Source organism: Tamandua tetradactyla, chromosome 18 (assembly GCF_023851605.1).
Source record: "Tamandua tetradactyla isolate mTamTet1 chromosome 18, mTamTet1.pri, whole genome shotgun sequence".
Taxonomy (NCBI): Eukaryota; Metazoa; Chordata; class Mammalia; order Pilosa; family Myrmecophagidae; genus Tamandua; species Tamandua tetradactyla.
This window is the reverse complement of record NC_135344.1, coordinates 5,037,716-5,052,841: the sequence shown is the minus strand read 5'-3', so window position 1 is coordinate 5,052,841 and position 15,126 is coordinate 5,037,716. Positions and strand designations below refer to the sequence as shown.

The 15,126-nt window shown below is 41.2% G+C and overlaps 1 long non-coding RNA gene across 1 annotated transcript in view; it reads left to right on the top strand.

Annotated features, from left to right (window-relative positions):
• Positions 1-14,710, top strand: part of LOC143662493 (uncharacterized) — a 35,342-nt gene extending 20,632 nt beyond the window's left edge. The window contains exon 3 of the long non-coding RNA XR_013165348.1: positions 14,483-14,710. This is a non-coding gene — a long non-coding RNA (uncharacterized LOC143662493). The remainder of the gene's footprint in view (positions 1-14,482) is intronic.
• Positions 14,711-15,126: the final 416 nt, after the last annotated feature.

The window sequence follows — 15,126 nt, the reverse complement described above, 5'->3', positions numbered from 1 at the left end:
CTTCCAACCCAGCAGATTTTGACAGGCATAAGAAGGAATCAGCAAACTGGATGAGAAATCAAGACACTGGAAAGAAAAAGGGATCCATGTTTCTTTCTTTGTTTTTTTGAGATATTAGACTAATCAAATATTTTATTCAATTGGTTTTTGTGTCTACTTTTAAAATCCTACTATACTTGCCTCTCTTTTTCTTTTCTGAAGCCTTTCCATAGCCTTTTGCCATGTCCCTCTTTTTTTTTTTTTGCAACTGAATGGTATACTTTATTTTCAGCATTTTAAGTAAAACAAAATCATTGTAAAGCCTTTATTTATACAGTATGTATCATAAACCAATTTAAAATTAAGGCAAACCAAGAAAAATTCTAGAGATACAGATATCAGAGTTCCTGGAATTTTAATCTTAACCCCTAACTTAATTACTATTTGATTAGCTATCAAAACTGTGTACATTCCCGAAATATCAAGCAGAAAGTTAATAGAAACTCATCTTTGCTATAGAAATGACATATGTTACTGAACATTTTCAAGGTTTTTATTTCAGAAAAATATAAAGATACAAATCTTTTTACAATTAATGTATGAAAAACTTATCTCATAATATCATAACGTTTAAAATACATTTTATCTGAGATTGCTATAGCTACTTGTGCCTTTTTTTGGTGACAGCTTGCTTAAAACATCCATTTCCATCTTATATTTTCGATCTATTTGTATCCTTGGGTCTAAGATAAGTCTTTTATGAGCAGCATATAGAGAGATCATATTATTTAATCCAGTCTGTCAATCTCTGACTTTTAGTTAGTTTAGTCCATTAACATTTAAATTTACTACTGTAAAAGTAGTTCTTGGGTCTAGTGCCTTATCCTAAAGTTTTATGAGATCTGTATGTTCTTTTTCCTCTCTTACTTTTTATCCTTTAAGTTACCCTTGCTAATAGTCTTCAATTTTGTGCCCTCCTCCAGGCCTCCCTCTCTAGTCTTTCTTCACTCAACAGAGTTCCCTTTAATATTTCCTGTAAGGTAGCTCTCTTGGTGGCAAATTCTTGCAGTCATTGTTTATCTGTGCAGATATTAAACTCTCCCTCAATTTTGCAGGACAATTTGGCAAGATAAAGAATTCTTGGTTCAAAGTCTTTCTCACTCAGAATCTTAAATGTATCATACCACTGCCTTCTCACCTCCATATACTTGATGAATAGTCGAGAACAGTCTAAGATAATTTCCCTTGTATATAATACATTTCACCTCTCTTGCTGTTTTCATGACTTTTTGTTTCTCTTCAAGATTTGATGTTCTGATAAGTGTATGTCTTGGAGTAAGCCTATTTGGATTTACTCTATTTGGGATTCTTTGTTTGATCATTTATATCCTTATAAGGGTTGGGAAGTTTCCCCCCATTCTATCTTCAACTTCCCTTCCTATCTCTTTATTCTTCTCTTCTCCCTCTGGGACACCAATAATTCTTATATTTCTACAATTCACGTTGTCTATCATTTCCCTGAAGTCGAGTTTCTTTTTTTTTCATCTTTTTTACCATTTATTCTTTTGAGCATTCAAGTTCATTTGTCTCGTCTTCTAATTTGCTTATTCTTTCTTCTGTCTCTTGAAATCTATTGTTCTGAATCTCTAACATGTTTTTAATTTGGTCTACCATATCTTTTATCTGATATTTTTCTATTTATTCTTTCAAATTCTTCATTATGCTCCTCTAGTAACTTCTTGATATCTTTCATATCACTATGAAAAACCTAAATTAGTTGCTCTGAATTCTGAGTCCCCTTGGATAATTTATCTTGGGCATTTGGCTGAGCCATGTCTGCCCCTTCTTTGTGCACTCCCAGCAGTTGCAGAGTGTCCTCTGCTTCTTTCAGAACAGTATGAAGCAGCTGTTCCAAGTTCTGTGTCCCCGCAGGTGACTGAATTTGGTCATCTGGCTGAGCCATGTCTCCTGGACCTTCATGTGCTTTGTAACCCCTCGTGGAGACACTTTAACGTCTTTATAAGGTTGTTTTGCAGATCTATTTCCTTCCCACATCTGAGATGTGCAATGGGGATTCCACCGTGCACCCAAATCCGCCAACTCTGGGCTTGGGGAATGGCGACCTGTGCCCCATTGGGGACCCTCCCGAGTGACCGATGGACCTGGTGGCCACAGCCTCCCCGGGGACATGGCCAGACCACAGGATGGGTGTTTCGGGGTCACCCACCTGCGGCCCTCAGGCCTGCGTGGGGGGGGCGGCTCTGGGCCCCTGACAGTCTCCCTCGCTGGTAGGAGGTTAGACCTGAGCCCCGCGTCCCCCTTGTCCCGGGGGAAGGGCCCCCGACCCCGTCCTCGCCAAAGCCCCGGCGCCCCCTGCAGCAGAGAGCAGCCCTGGGCCCTGAGCGAGGGCGTCCTTGCGAAGGGTGGGGCTCGTCTTCCACGATGGCCGGGGACCCCTAGCCAAAGAACCGAGCGACGCCCTCCGCACCCCAACTGCGGGGCAGGCGGAGCCGCGGGGCCGGGCCACCCGCTCCTCTCCGACCCGTTCCTCCGGCTCTGCGCGGGGCCTCCCAGGGCAGGGCAGGGTCGCCCTGAGCGCTGCCCCCACCCCGCCCTTCCCCCCCACGCATCCCTGGTCGCGGCAGCAGGGGGTCCAGCCGCCTGTCCGCCCAGTCTTAACGGCAGTCTGGAATCTGCCTTTCTAGCCAGTTCTCGGGTGCTGCTGCGCGCACTGCGGGTCCCGGGGCACACCTGGAAAACGGCTGCCCTTCGGGTGGCGGCTCAGGCTCCCCAGCCCCTCAGGAAGCCGGGTGCTCCTGGGGCACGCGCCCCTCTCCCACCTCACCCCCCCCCCACCCCGTCCGCAGTTTTCCAGAACCCGCTGGGGGAAGCGCCCGGCGCTGCTCTGTTTCTTTTGGCTCACAGCTGCATCCCAACCTCTAATATACAGACACAGAGAAACTGTACATTTCATTTTTGTCAAATGTCCTTTCCATTCCGTTTTTCTAATAAATAAGACTGCAATAAACAAAACTTTCTTTTGTATTTTGGTTTTGATTCATTGTACAGAATAGATTTCTGAAAATGAAATGCGGTTCTGCCAATGTCAGTCCAGAAGACTGGTCACAATTTGATGTATTTCACTTAGAGTCCCCGTGCAGAGTTTCAAAAATATTTTGAAATATTAGATCAAAATTTTAAAACTGTTTTCTAATTTGTCTCTTTCAATTAACCAAGTGTCTTGCCTACTGTGTTACTTCCTAGGACTTCCATGGCAAATGACCACAAACTGGGACGCTTAAAGCAACAGAACTGTCTTGTGTGGGGTCTGGGGGCAGAAAGGCTGAGGGCAGGGGCTGGCCTGTGGGCTGCTCAGGCTCTGGACCAGCCCAGCCCAAGCCACTCTCCCAGGGTCTGGGGGCATCCAGCCATCCTCAGCACTCCCCTCCAATTTCCGCCTCCATCTGCAGAATGCTGCCCTCTCTCTATGTCTGCGTGTCTGTGTCCAAATTCCCTTTCTGATACTGTAGTAGTCCCCCTCTCACCCATCACAGCCTTATTGTAACTAATAAAGACCCATCTTCCAAATAAGTCACATTCAAGATTTTGGGGTGTGAATAGTGGGGACACTATACAAAGATGGCATCACGAAAGGGAGGTTCCCCACTTCTACAACTTAGGCAAGATTGGAACACCTAAATATTCAGATAATGTCCTCTTTTCTCCTTTCATGCTTTGTCTAAGAGAAGACATAATTTTTCTGTAGTAATACAGGACTGCCTTCGTGACTCGTTTTTAACCATTAGATGTCTGGCTACAGAATTGGCATAATGGACCAGAGAACTTAATGTCATGGACAGCCAGCAGCCAGTTCATTATGTGACAACATGCCCAGCAGCCTAATAGCAAAAAAAGTGAGGCTTCAGCTCATAATTGGTGAAAAAGGAGTCTAATTAAAACCCAATTATAGCTAGATCAATGGCACCACTATCAGAGAAGAAGTCTTTCAATGTGGGCACCGTGCCTAGAAGGGGCCCTGTAGCTGGTATAACTATGGCTTATGCACTCACTAGAGCACCTGTATACTCAAGGAAGGGCGAACTGGGATGGTAAAATGACAGTTTTTGGTAATGGACGGCAATGATGGTGGCACAACATTGTGAATGTAACAAACAGCACTGGATTATATATTTGGATGTGGATGAAAGAGAAATTTTCGACACATATATGTTACTAGAATAAAGTCTAAAAACAGTACTATACAATGCAAACAGTGAATGCTATTGTAAAGGATAGGTTATAATTAATAGTACGATTATAAAAATGTTCTTTCAATAACTGTAACAACTGAACCACACTGATTCAAAGTGTTAATGATAGAGTGGTAGGCGGAAGCTCTGTATTTTATGCACCATTTTCCTGTAAACCTACAACTTCTGTAAAAAAAAAAAAGATGTAGGGAGAAAAAAATGCCTGTTTCCAACTTATTTCTTTTCATGAGGCCCATTTCTTTATTAGAAATAAATAAATGAGCTAGACACAGAGGTAGAGACCCTTCTTCCCTATCGACGACCAGGGAATAGAAAGAAAAAGGCAGGACTCCAGACAGTGAACAGGGTCAAACAGTTCTGGAACCAGAGACAAGGAATTGGCAAGTGCCCTTGTGCCCCCGACCCACCTCTGATTGCAGCAGCGACGGGAATGTCCTGCAAGCCTGGGCTGAGGGTGGCCCCCTGCTGCCCCAACCTCCCTGGTCTTTCCAGCCTCTTCCCATAGGTGGCCTCTGAAGCTGTAGGAGACAGCTGGCCTACGTGACCTGGAAAGGCAGGTGATGGAAGACTGTCTTAGTTTTCACTGCTGTTAGGGGAGGTACCACAGACTCAGCACCTTTACATCACCCAGTTGTTATCTCAAGGGGATCAGAACACGTGGGCTCGCTGACGCCCTGCTTAGGACCTCCCATGGCCAAAAGAACAGTGATGGCTGGTGCTGAGATTGAATCATGCCCCCCATAAAAGACACGTTCAGGTCCCAGCCCCCGGTCCTGTGGGTGAACTCGTTTGTAAATAGGACCTTAGAAGATGTTCATAACTAAGGTGAGTGAGGGTTGGCCTTCACCCAATATGACCGAAGTCCTTGCAAGCAAAGGAAATTGGACACTGAGGGAGAACGGGGAAGTGGAAGTTAAGGGAACCCAGAAGAGAAGATGCACCATGTTCACTGCCATGTGACAGAAAAGCCAAGGACTCCCAAAGACTGCCGACACGCCAGAAGGTGCCAGCCCCAGGAGGAAGCCAGCCTTTAGTTCCCGCGGTCGTAGGACTAAGATTTGTTTCTTTGCTGGCTGTCAGCTGGAGCCCTTTCTCAGCTCCTAAGGCTGCTCACAGCCCTTCTCTGGTGGGCAGCGATGGTGCCGCAAATCCCTCTACTTTGGATCTCTCTTGGTTGTGGAAACCTCTGCTTTTAATGGCCTGTATGATTCGACCAGGAGCAATGAAATAGTCTTTGTACATAATGTCAGCCATGCCATGTATCATGACATAACCACAGGAGTTTTATCTCATCACTTTGCATACTCCTGGAACCTTAGTGGGCTGAGGAAATCATATTTAGAATTCTGCCTACTGCAACCTCCATTAAACCACTGGTCTGTGGGTGCAGCCTCCCATCTCCACAAGGGTGGTTTTGATGGACAACCCACATGCTTCTCAGAGATCCCAGTGGAACCAGGTCTGATTCATTATGTTAGCAACTTCAATAAGGTAATCTCAAGTTGACTTTTCCTCCTTTCTTAGTTACTCCCTCTACTTCCTCATGTCTGCTTTCCAAACTCAGCTTCCAAATAAACTATTTTGACCCAAGAGCTCTTCCTACTCTGTCATTTAGGGGAACCTGAAAAAAATACAGGCGAATGTCTTTGGGGACATGTCCAAGCTACTGAATGGATTTCCAATGGCCATGTCATTAAAGCAGCTGGTATCTGCTTCAGAAGATGAGTGTTTATGATGGAGCTATGCACAGGGGTTCCTTGTAAAATCAGAGAGATAAAATTGTTTTGTAACACAATGTGTCTTTAAAAAGATTAGCCCAGGGCTTCTATGCTAATTGATTTCTTCCATCAAGCTTTTATTGAATAAAAGAACCCAGAGTTACCCTGCCATGCCTATATGATTTAATTCATATAAATAACTGCCAACTTCTTGGTATTGCTGTTTGAATCTCTTTCCTTTAAAGTCTCCAGTCAACCTTAGAATTTTGTCATTTTGAAGATTTTCTTGTCAACAGTTAAAATTGTAATTCCATGTAAGAAAAGACAACCATTTCTTACAGTCTTATCATTATCAGCCCCTCATCTAGATCGTTTGCATGTAGCGAGTGAACGATAATTGTGGGAATGAAGAAGATACAGAAAGGAAATTGCCATGATGAGAATGCCTAAAGGAAGCCCAGGTCCGCTCCTCCAGTGATGGATGACGTCATCGGAAGCAGTGATGACGGTTCTCATCAGAGAAGGCGGTTCAACTGACAACAAGCACAGGCTGGCTGGAGGTTTCTCTTGCTTTTACACCTGCAGCAATTTTATCTTTTCTTGGAAGCTCTTCCTTCATTGGAATCTAGACTGCTGGAGGCCTCAGCAGACTCTGGAGAAGAAAACATGATGAAATAATTCTTTGCCATTCTGGTGTTGTGCAAGTCATTCTGAGCTGCTTAGAGTTGACCGTTTCAGAAGCACCACCGCACCAGGGTTGCGCTGTAGTGGCTTTCCCTATTTGCCTTTTACTGCCTCCGTGCTTCATGCCAGTGCACTTTTTCTAGTCATGTTCTTTGCTCTGTAACAACCATATGCTAAAGAGAATATTGATTATTGACCCCAGTCTATAACTAGGATGAGAAGAAAGTTCACAGCTTTGGGTCAACTTCTGTTTTAGGAAAAGCTGCTTAGAAAAGCTGTGAGGTGGTCAGGTTCTGGCCAAGATGCAATGTCCAGTGAAAGCAGGCATTAGACTGGGAAGGAGCATGTGCTGGTTTGAAAGGAAGTATGCCCTCTAAGAAAAGCCATGTTTTAATATAAATCCCATTTCATAAAGGTAGAATAATCCCTATTCAATACTGTATGTTTGAAACTGTAATGAGATCATCTTCCTGGAGATGTGATTTAGTCAAGAATGGTTGTTAAACTGGATTAGGGGACGACATGTCTCCACCCATTTGGGTGGGTCTTGATTGGTTTATTGGAGTCTTATAAAAGAGGAAATATTTTGGAGGATGAGATATTCAGAGAGAGCTACACTACCAAGCAGAGAGTCCACCAGCCAGCAACCTTTGGAGATGAAGAAGGAAAACGCCTCCCAGGGAGCTTCATGAAACCGGAATCCAGGAGAAGAAGCTATCAGATGATGTCATGTTCGCCATGTGCCCTTCCAGATGAGAGACAGAAGCCCTGACTATGCTTACCATGTGTCATTCCACTTGAGAGAGAAACCCTGAACTTCATTGGCCTTCCTGAACCAAGGTTTCTTTCCCTGGATGCCTTAGATTGGACATTTCTATAAACTTGTTTTGATTGGGACATTTTCTCGGCCTTAGAACTGTAAACCAGCAACTCATTAAATTCCCCTTGTTAAAAGTCGTTCCATTTCTGTTATATTGCATTCCAGCAACTAGCAAACCAGAACAGAGCGGCACAGAGACCCCACTTTTTAACCCTGAGAAACAGTGTCCCATTTGATTTTGAATGTAGGCAGAGTTAGGTGGAAAAAGCAGAGAATTGTTATACTGGAGCCTTGAGCTCTTTCCTTGGCTCTGCTGTGGATGACCTTAAAGGATGTGAATCATCTAAAGGCCATGAATCTGTTCCTTGCGAAGAATCATTTTTGCCTTCCTAATTTGCAAGGCTTTTATAAATATTAAGTAAAAAGAGGTGTGAGAGAATACAAAGAAGATGAAAGATCATATGTGCGTTCAATGTGAATGAGCTAAACCCATGGTTCTTGGAATCAAACCTGAAAGAGCTGCCAGCCATTTAGCTAAGGTTTTATTTATTTATTCAAATATCTTAGCACAACTGACAGTAGGAAAGGGATATTTTCCAAGAAGATATTGACTCCTCTCTGACAATCACCTTTGTGCTGGCCCATCTTTCAGAAACTTAAATTTTGGTGGAGAATCTGGTTACCTTTTTGTAAGCTTTCCACAAGTGTAGAATTGAATCTGTTTTGAGTTTGAAGTGGCTGACAGTTCTGCTTATTTCATTCTCAATGTAATGCTTGAAGAGCATAGCTTCTTTATTTCCAATTGTAAGATGTGAAAATTTTTATAAACAGGCTCACATGTACAAGTCATAGTTTTAGTATTTGGGAAAAATATTTCACGTAGTAAAAAATATAATGTGATTTTATTTTACTGTCATTTTAAATGCTTTGCTTATTTTTACTTGTGGTAAATTATGCATAATATAAAACTCATTCTGACCATTTTACTGGACAATTCTTTGACATTCAGTATGCTGATAATACCTACAACTTTAGGTAGTTTCCAGACTATTTTCATCATCCCAAATCAAAACTCATAATCATTTAGCATTAAGTCCCCATTATCTACCCCCACATCAAAAGTGTGTAAACTGATTTCTGTCTCTGTGAATTTGATAGGTATTAGAGAAATCATACAATATCTGTCCTTTGCTGTATGGCAGGGACACATTTCGTTATTTTTCCATGTGAGTGTCCTGTTATTGCAGCACCATTCATTGAATTGTATATTTGCTTTGCTTGTTTGGTTTTTTGGGGGTCATTGCATGGACCGGGAATCGAACCCAGGTCTCCCGCATGGCAGGTGCGAATTCTACCACTGAATTACCCTCTCATTGCCCATGTGATCACATCTTTATGCAGTGAATGCCTGTTAACATAGACTTACAATATCCTTTCACCCAGTTGCCTGCTAAGTCATAGGGGGAGAAAACGCAGGTACAGACTGAAAGTACGCTGAGAGGAGTCTCTATTACCCTTATAGTAAGCTTTGCCAGTGTTTTGTCTGAGGGCCTCATGTCCCTCTTTAGGGCCCTTTTATTTCAGCCTGAAGAACTTCCTTTACGTTTCTTACAGGGCAGGTCGAGAATGAACTCGGTCAGCTTCTGGTTATCTCTAAATGTCTTAAATTCTCTTTCATTTTTGATGGATATAGAACTCTCATTGGAGAGTTATTTTCCAGGCCCTTAAACATGCCACCCCACTGTCTTCTGGACTGAATTTTGTTTTGTTTTGTTTTGCTGTGAGTAACCTGTTGTTAATCTTATTGGGGACCCCTTGCATGTGACAAGTCGCTTCTCTCGTGCTGCTTTCAAACTCCTCCCTTTGGCTTTGGGTTTTGACAGCTGTGCTTTATTTGTCTTAGTTTAGATCTGTCAGCGTCTATCGTGCTTGGAGTTTGTTGAGATTCCTGGATATGTATATTGACGTCTTTTTATTTGATTCGGAAGTTTTCAATCATGATTTCTTCAAGTACTTTTTCTGCCCCTTTCTTTCTCTTTTGTCCTTAGTAACTATAAAGATAAAATGCCCTTGCAAACGATAGAATATAAGCTCAACAAATAACAATTTGAGATTTGTTCACATTCTTGTCTTTACTTATTTGAAGTGTCTCTCCTCTTGACCCTTTTGTTTCCTTCTCTGCCTTGAAGGTCTGCTGTGATAACCCTGAGCCAGCCCACCTGGGTAATCCAGGGTCATCTCTTCACTCAGGAGCACCTGATTAGTAGCCTTATTTGCATCTTCAAGTCTCATCATGGCAGTGTTCACATCAGCATGTGATTGAACAGCCAAGACACAAGAATCTGGCAGGGACAGTTTTAGAATTCTACCTTCTGAATTTGAAGACAGAGTCCTGAGACATTCTCCCATCTGAGTTATGGTCAGAGAATCAAGCTAAATGACTAAGAATGGGCAGTAGTGAGGGAGGATGAAACGGAGTAACTGTTGTGCCATGGAAACCTACAGAACACAGTATTTCTAGAGAGAAAAGGGATTAATTCTGCCCAAATCTGTGGCAGGTTGTGCTAACTAAGGATAAAAAAAATTGACTACTAACTTCAGTCATATAAAATCCCAATTGATGTACATGGCATTGATGTTTATTTGTGTGCTAATGGGAATGATCCAGTACAAGAAAAGAAATTGGTGATATGACAAAGATAAGAGATGATTGCAGATAAAAATATTTTACAGTGGAGGGAAAAGTTGCATCTGGAGAGGAGTTGGCTTTAAATAGAAGCAAGGAACATGACTTTTATGAAAATAGGAGGAAAGCCAGAGTATATGGGTATCTATGTGGATATACACATAAATAGAGTGGTAAATTTGATGGTGGTAAGAAAACTGATATTTTCTTGTTGCAAAATTTCTTCATGAAGTGCACAATAAATTAAAGAGAGGCAGGGGTTGGAGATTTGAAGAGAGAGAAGACAGTATAAAATATGTATCTTGAAACATAGGACAAAAATACCCTGAAAAGTCACGGTAGAGCTATTAATATGGTATCCCTATGGTATTTGTGGTCCTAAATTTAAGTATGATTTTATTTCTCCAACAGACTTCAGAGTTCAAGTTCTGGCACAGAGTAGGTTGAGGTTTTTATTTAAGTGGAGTCGAGGTTCTGACACAGAGAGAGATGCATGAGGAAGTTTAAATGTTTGTGAATCTATACCGTGCTGGAATCTGGAATCTAGGTTGAGTAATGTAGGAAGTTAAGCTACAAGAGTTACAATGGCTAAAGGTGGGAGATAGGAGGGGTGAATAGATCAGAGACTGAATGAGGTCAGAAGGCCATTGAGATTTAGAATAAATTATCAGGGCATTAGAAATTGATCTTGGAGAGTGAATTACTTGGAGTTGGTACAGTTATTTTATATGACAAAGTGGGTAGCTGAATAAGGTAGAGGAAGAGATACTGGGAGCTAAGTCCACGTAAGAGTTCAGAAGCCATGGTGTTAGATGACTCATTCATTTGAATGGTGTTAGATGACTCATTCATGTGAATGTTCAGATCACTGAATTTTAAAGCAGAAATAATGTTGAAGAGTGTAACAGTTAGTCAGCTATTGGAATCATTATTGACTAAGAAAGCATGACCACAAAATGGGTATATAACAGTGATGAGAGGTGCTGCAGTACCTTCAGGGAAGGAAGAGGACAGCCGTCTTGGAAGTGAGAACACATAGTGAGGGTACTTGCTCCAATAGCTGAGCTTTTTAGAACATGGAATGGGAGTGGAGGCAGCCGCCCTTAAGAGGTCCCACAATGCTACAGTGCTGGCATAAGGTAGATGCAGAGACTGATGGAGCAGTACTGAATATTCACAAATAGACCCACATATATATGGTGAATTTGTGACACAGGTGCCAAGGGTGTGCAATGGGGAAAGATTAGTCTCTTCAGTAAATATATAAATGGAAAAGAATAAAGTTGGACACCCTACCTCATACTGTAGACACAACTTAGTTAAAATGGGCCAAGTACTTAAATATAAAAGATAAGACCATAACACCTTTTGCCGATAATATAGGAGCAGATCTCCATGATTCTGGATTTGGCAGTGGATTCTTTGATATGACATCAAAAGCATGAACAACAAAATAAACAATAGATATATTTGACTTTGTCGAACTTACAACTCCTGCATATCAAAGGACATTATCAAGAAAGTGCAAAGACAACCAATAGAAGGGGAGAAAATAGTTGCAAATCACATGTTTGATAAGGGCTAACGTGCAGAATATCTATGCAACACTTACAACCAAACAACAAAAAAATCCAACTTTGAGAATGGTCAAAGGGCTTGAACAATTTTCCACAGAGGTTATACAAATGTCCAATAAGCACGATCAAGGATGCTCAATATTCATTAGCCATTAGGGAAGCGTAAATCAAATCTACAATGAGACACCACTTCATACCAAGAAGGATGGGTACTATTTAAAAAAAGAAAGAAAATAACAAGTGTTGAAGAGGCTATGGATAAATAAGAAACTTCATGTATTGTTAGTGGAAATGTAAAATGGTGCAGCCACTGTGGAAAGCAGCATGATGGTTTCTCAAAAGTTAAATATAGAATTGTCATATGGCCCAGCATTATATGCTTAGGTATATACCCAAAGAAAACAAAAACATGGGCTCAAGCAGATACTTCTATATCAATATTCATAAGAATATTATTCATAATACCCAAAAGGTGGAAATAATCCATATATCTATCCACAAGTGATTGAACAAATAAAATGTGGTCACTCATACAGTGGAATATTATTTGGCCCTTAAAAGGAATGAAGTTCTGATACATGCAACAACATGGTTGAGCCTTGACAAAATTATACTGAGTGAAATAAGTAAGGAACAGTCAGACAAATAGTGTGTAATTTTGAAAGGGGGGTTTAGGAGTTGTTGTTTAGTGGGAATAAGAAAAAATTTTAAATTTCAGAAATATTTGAAATAATAGGAAACAAAGCAGGCTGCCAGGAAATCCACATCCCCAGGTAACAGCTGAGCTTCTGCTGGAATGCAGACTCACCTGAGTGTGTTTAAATATGAATGCCAGTGCCCAGTTCCACCTCAGAGACTCTGATGTAAGCAGTCTGAGTGCTCCAGACATAAGCATCATTTAAAAGCTCCTCAGTCAGTCTCCATAGGTAGTCCATGAAAAGAACAGTGGGCTCTGAAAAGCAAGTGAAGTGGCTGAAGATAAAGAAGACTTCCCCTGTGTTGGGCCACGAGCTTCAAGGAACCCAGAGGAAGCATCCAGGAGGGTGGAAGAGGTAAGAGGTGGAGTCCCCCATGGAGCACCCAGCCCACAGTGGGATAAGTATTGTGGTGACAGCCACAGGAGAAGGTTAGATGCTGATAGAAGACAAAAGGTGGTGGATGGGTCCTTGAAGTCACATCGCCACCCCAGAAGGTCCCAGACAGGTTGGTCACAGTCCTCAGAGAGATGACCTCACGAACTGTGAAAATCTATCACTCTCTGGTTTCATCTGACGCTGAGGCAATAGACAGTGCCACCAGATAAAAGCAGTGAATTCTTTTGCCCAATGCGTTCAATTGACCAATTCCTGAGACACCAGGGTTTCAAAGACAGGAATAGTCTATTAGCAGGTGTGTAGCAGGAGAGCAGATGGCCTATTGGCCCAAAATCTGTCTCTCCAAACTGCAATAATTCTGATAGTTTTATTAGGGGAGAAGATGGACAGAGTTGAGGATAATAAGAGCAGTGCCCCCAGATGATGTGATTAGAGCTGATCTAATTATTGAGCATGCACAGATTGATTACATGCTTAGTTAGAGAACTTATGTAAGAAAATGGTGGAATGAGGGCTAGGTGACTTGTAGATTAAAGTCTGAGCTATTGTGCATGCCAGGTGGGCACACTTTAGTTAGATACAGTCTCAATCATCAAGATAACTTTGGACTTGGGGTGGGCTAGCTCTGGGCTGACCCAAGACCCTTTATTAATAAACATAAGGGGCTGCTTTAGTCATTACAAGACTCTAAGGTTGAAAAACTGGATAACTGGGTACAAATAAAGATTAGTCAGAGGTTTTACAATGACAAAGGCAGTAGTTAAAAGTTATACAATCATTATCAGAGATCAAGGCAGCTGGATTACAATATAGAGATTTCAGGTGTTTCCCTTTGTCTACTCCAATGTACCAGAAAGCAAAACAGAATGTCGATGTAATGATTCAGTCATCAAAATCATCCCTTAAATCCTAATTTCTCAGTTAAACAGAACATGAAAAAAAAAAACTGCAAGAAGCGTAAAGAAAAATAAATTAAGAATATATGGATGGTAAGATAGTCATGCTTCACTGCAGAAAAATTCACCATAGATTATGAAAAGTATATTCAGTTGCTGTGTGTGCAAGTTAATCTTTGAATCCACTAGGCTGTTACATCAAACGTTAGCAGAGAGACTGGCAGAAAGCCATTTGTTTCAGGGCATCTCCACATATTAAGTAAATTCTCACATAACAAGTAAATAGTGCACCATTTTCACCTGACCATATCCTCTTGTTGGGAAGCTTGATTAATAATTCTTTCATTCAAAGAATTTTCCCTGAGTGTTTACAGCATGTTTACACAGAGGGGAAAGCAAGGCAGATCTGTGACCCCAGGCATCATATATTCTAATGAGAGAAACAGAAAATCAGCCAATAAGCAGCCATTGAATCAGCAAACTTACTTCTAAGCACTTATGAGTGAGAGTTAACTCCAATAAGTCCCCTTTCTCAACACTTTCATGATTCACTCTGTCTATTGTTAAAGTTTCTATAGCACTTTGCAAGTGTGCTTTTACACACACTTAATGCAAATTGCTAGGAAAATTTCAGCAGCTAGATTTGATTTAAGTCCTTCCATGTGCAAAAAAAACCCTGATTGTATGATTATAACCTTCTTGTATCTTTTCTACCACTTCCCCAAAGCACTTAATCTCTTATCACTATTCTGGACAGATGCTGAAGCCCATTTGGTCTCTTGCCATCAACGTGCTGGTGTTATGATGCTGAGCACCTCTCAGACAAAGCAGGGAAAAATGTACAAGTGCAACCTCTCTTGACTCCAGTTGTCATACAGTACACTTGCTTTTGCTGCCTACTTCTTCTACCAAGATCTTTTCAGCTTGAAGTGGCTTTCATAAATGCCAAGAGAGGAAGAAAAAAGCAAAATAAATAAATGGCACTATTGACAGAATCGAGCTGTTCACTCTTTGTTTAGCTGAGAAATCATTTTTCTTAGCAAAAACGTCCTTAAGAAAAAAGATATTGAATGCCTTGAATTAGGAGAAAAACTGAGCAAGAAGAAATTAAAAAAAAAACTTTCAGACTCTTCATAATAACCAGTGCAATTGGAAAAAAGAGTAATTGTTTTTTTATACATTTTTTTCCTTAGGAATTTTTCCTGTTAAAAAAACCCATTTGGTTTAGTGTTTCTCAAACTTCCTGAGATAGCAATCACCTGGAGTAGCAATAAAAGAATAAAAACTTTCAACTCCACACTCTAGTGATTCTAATTCAGTACATTCTCTGGACACCCATAGCATTTTCTTTGTTACCTCTTTTTGGATCTTTATATTTCTTCATATTCTTTATTATGTGTC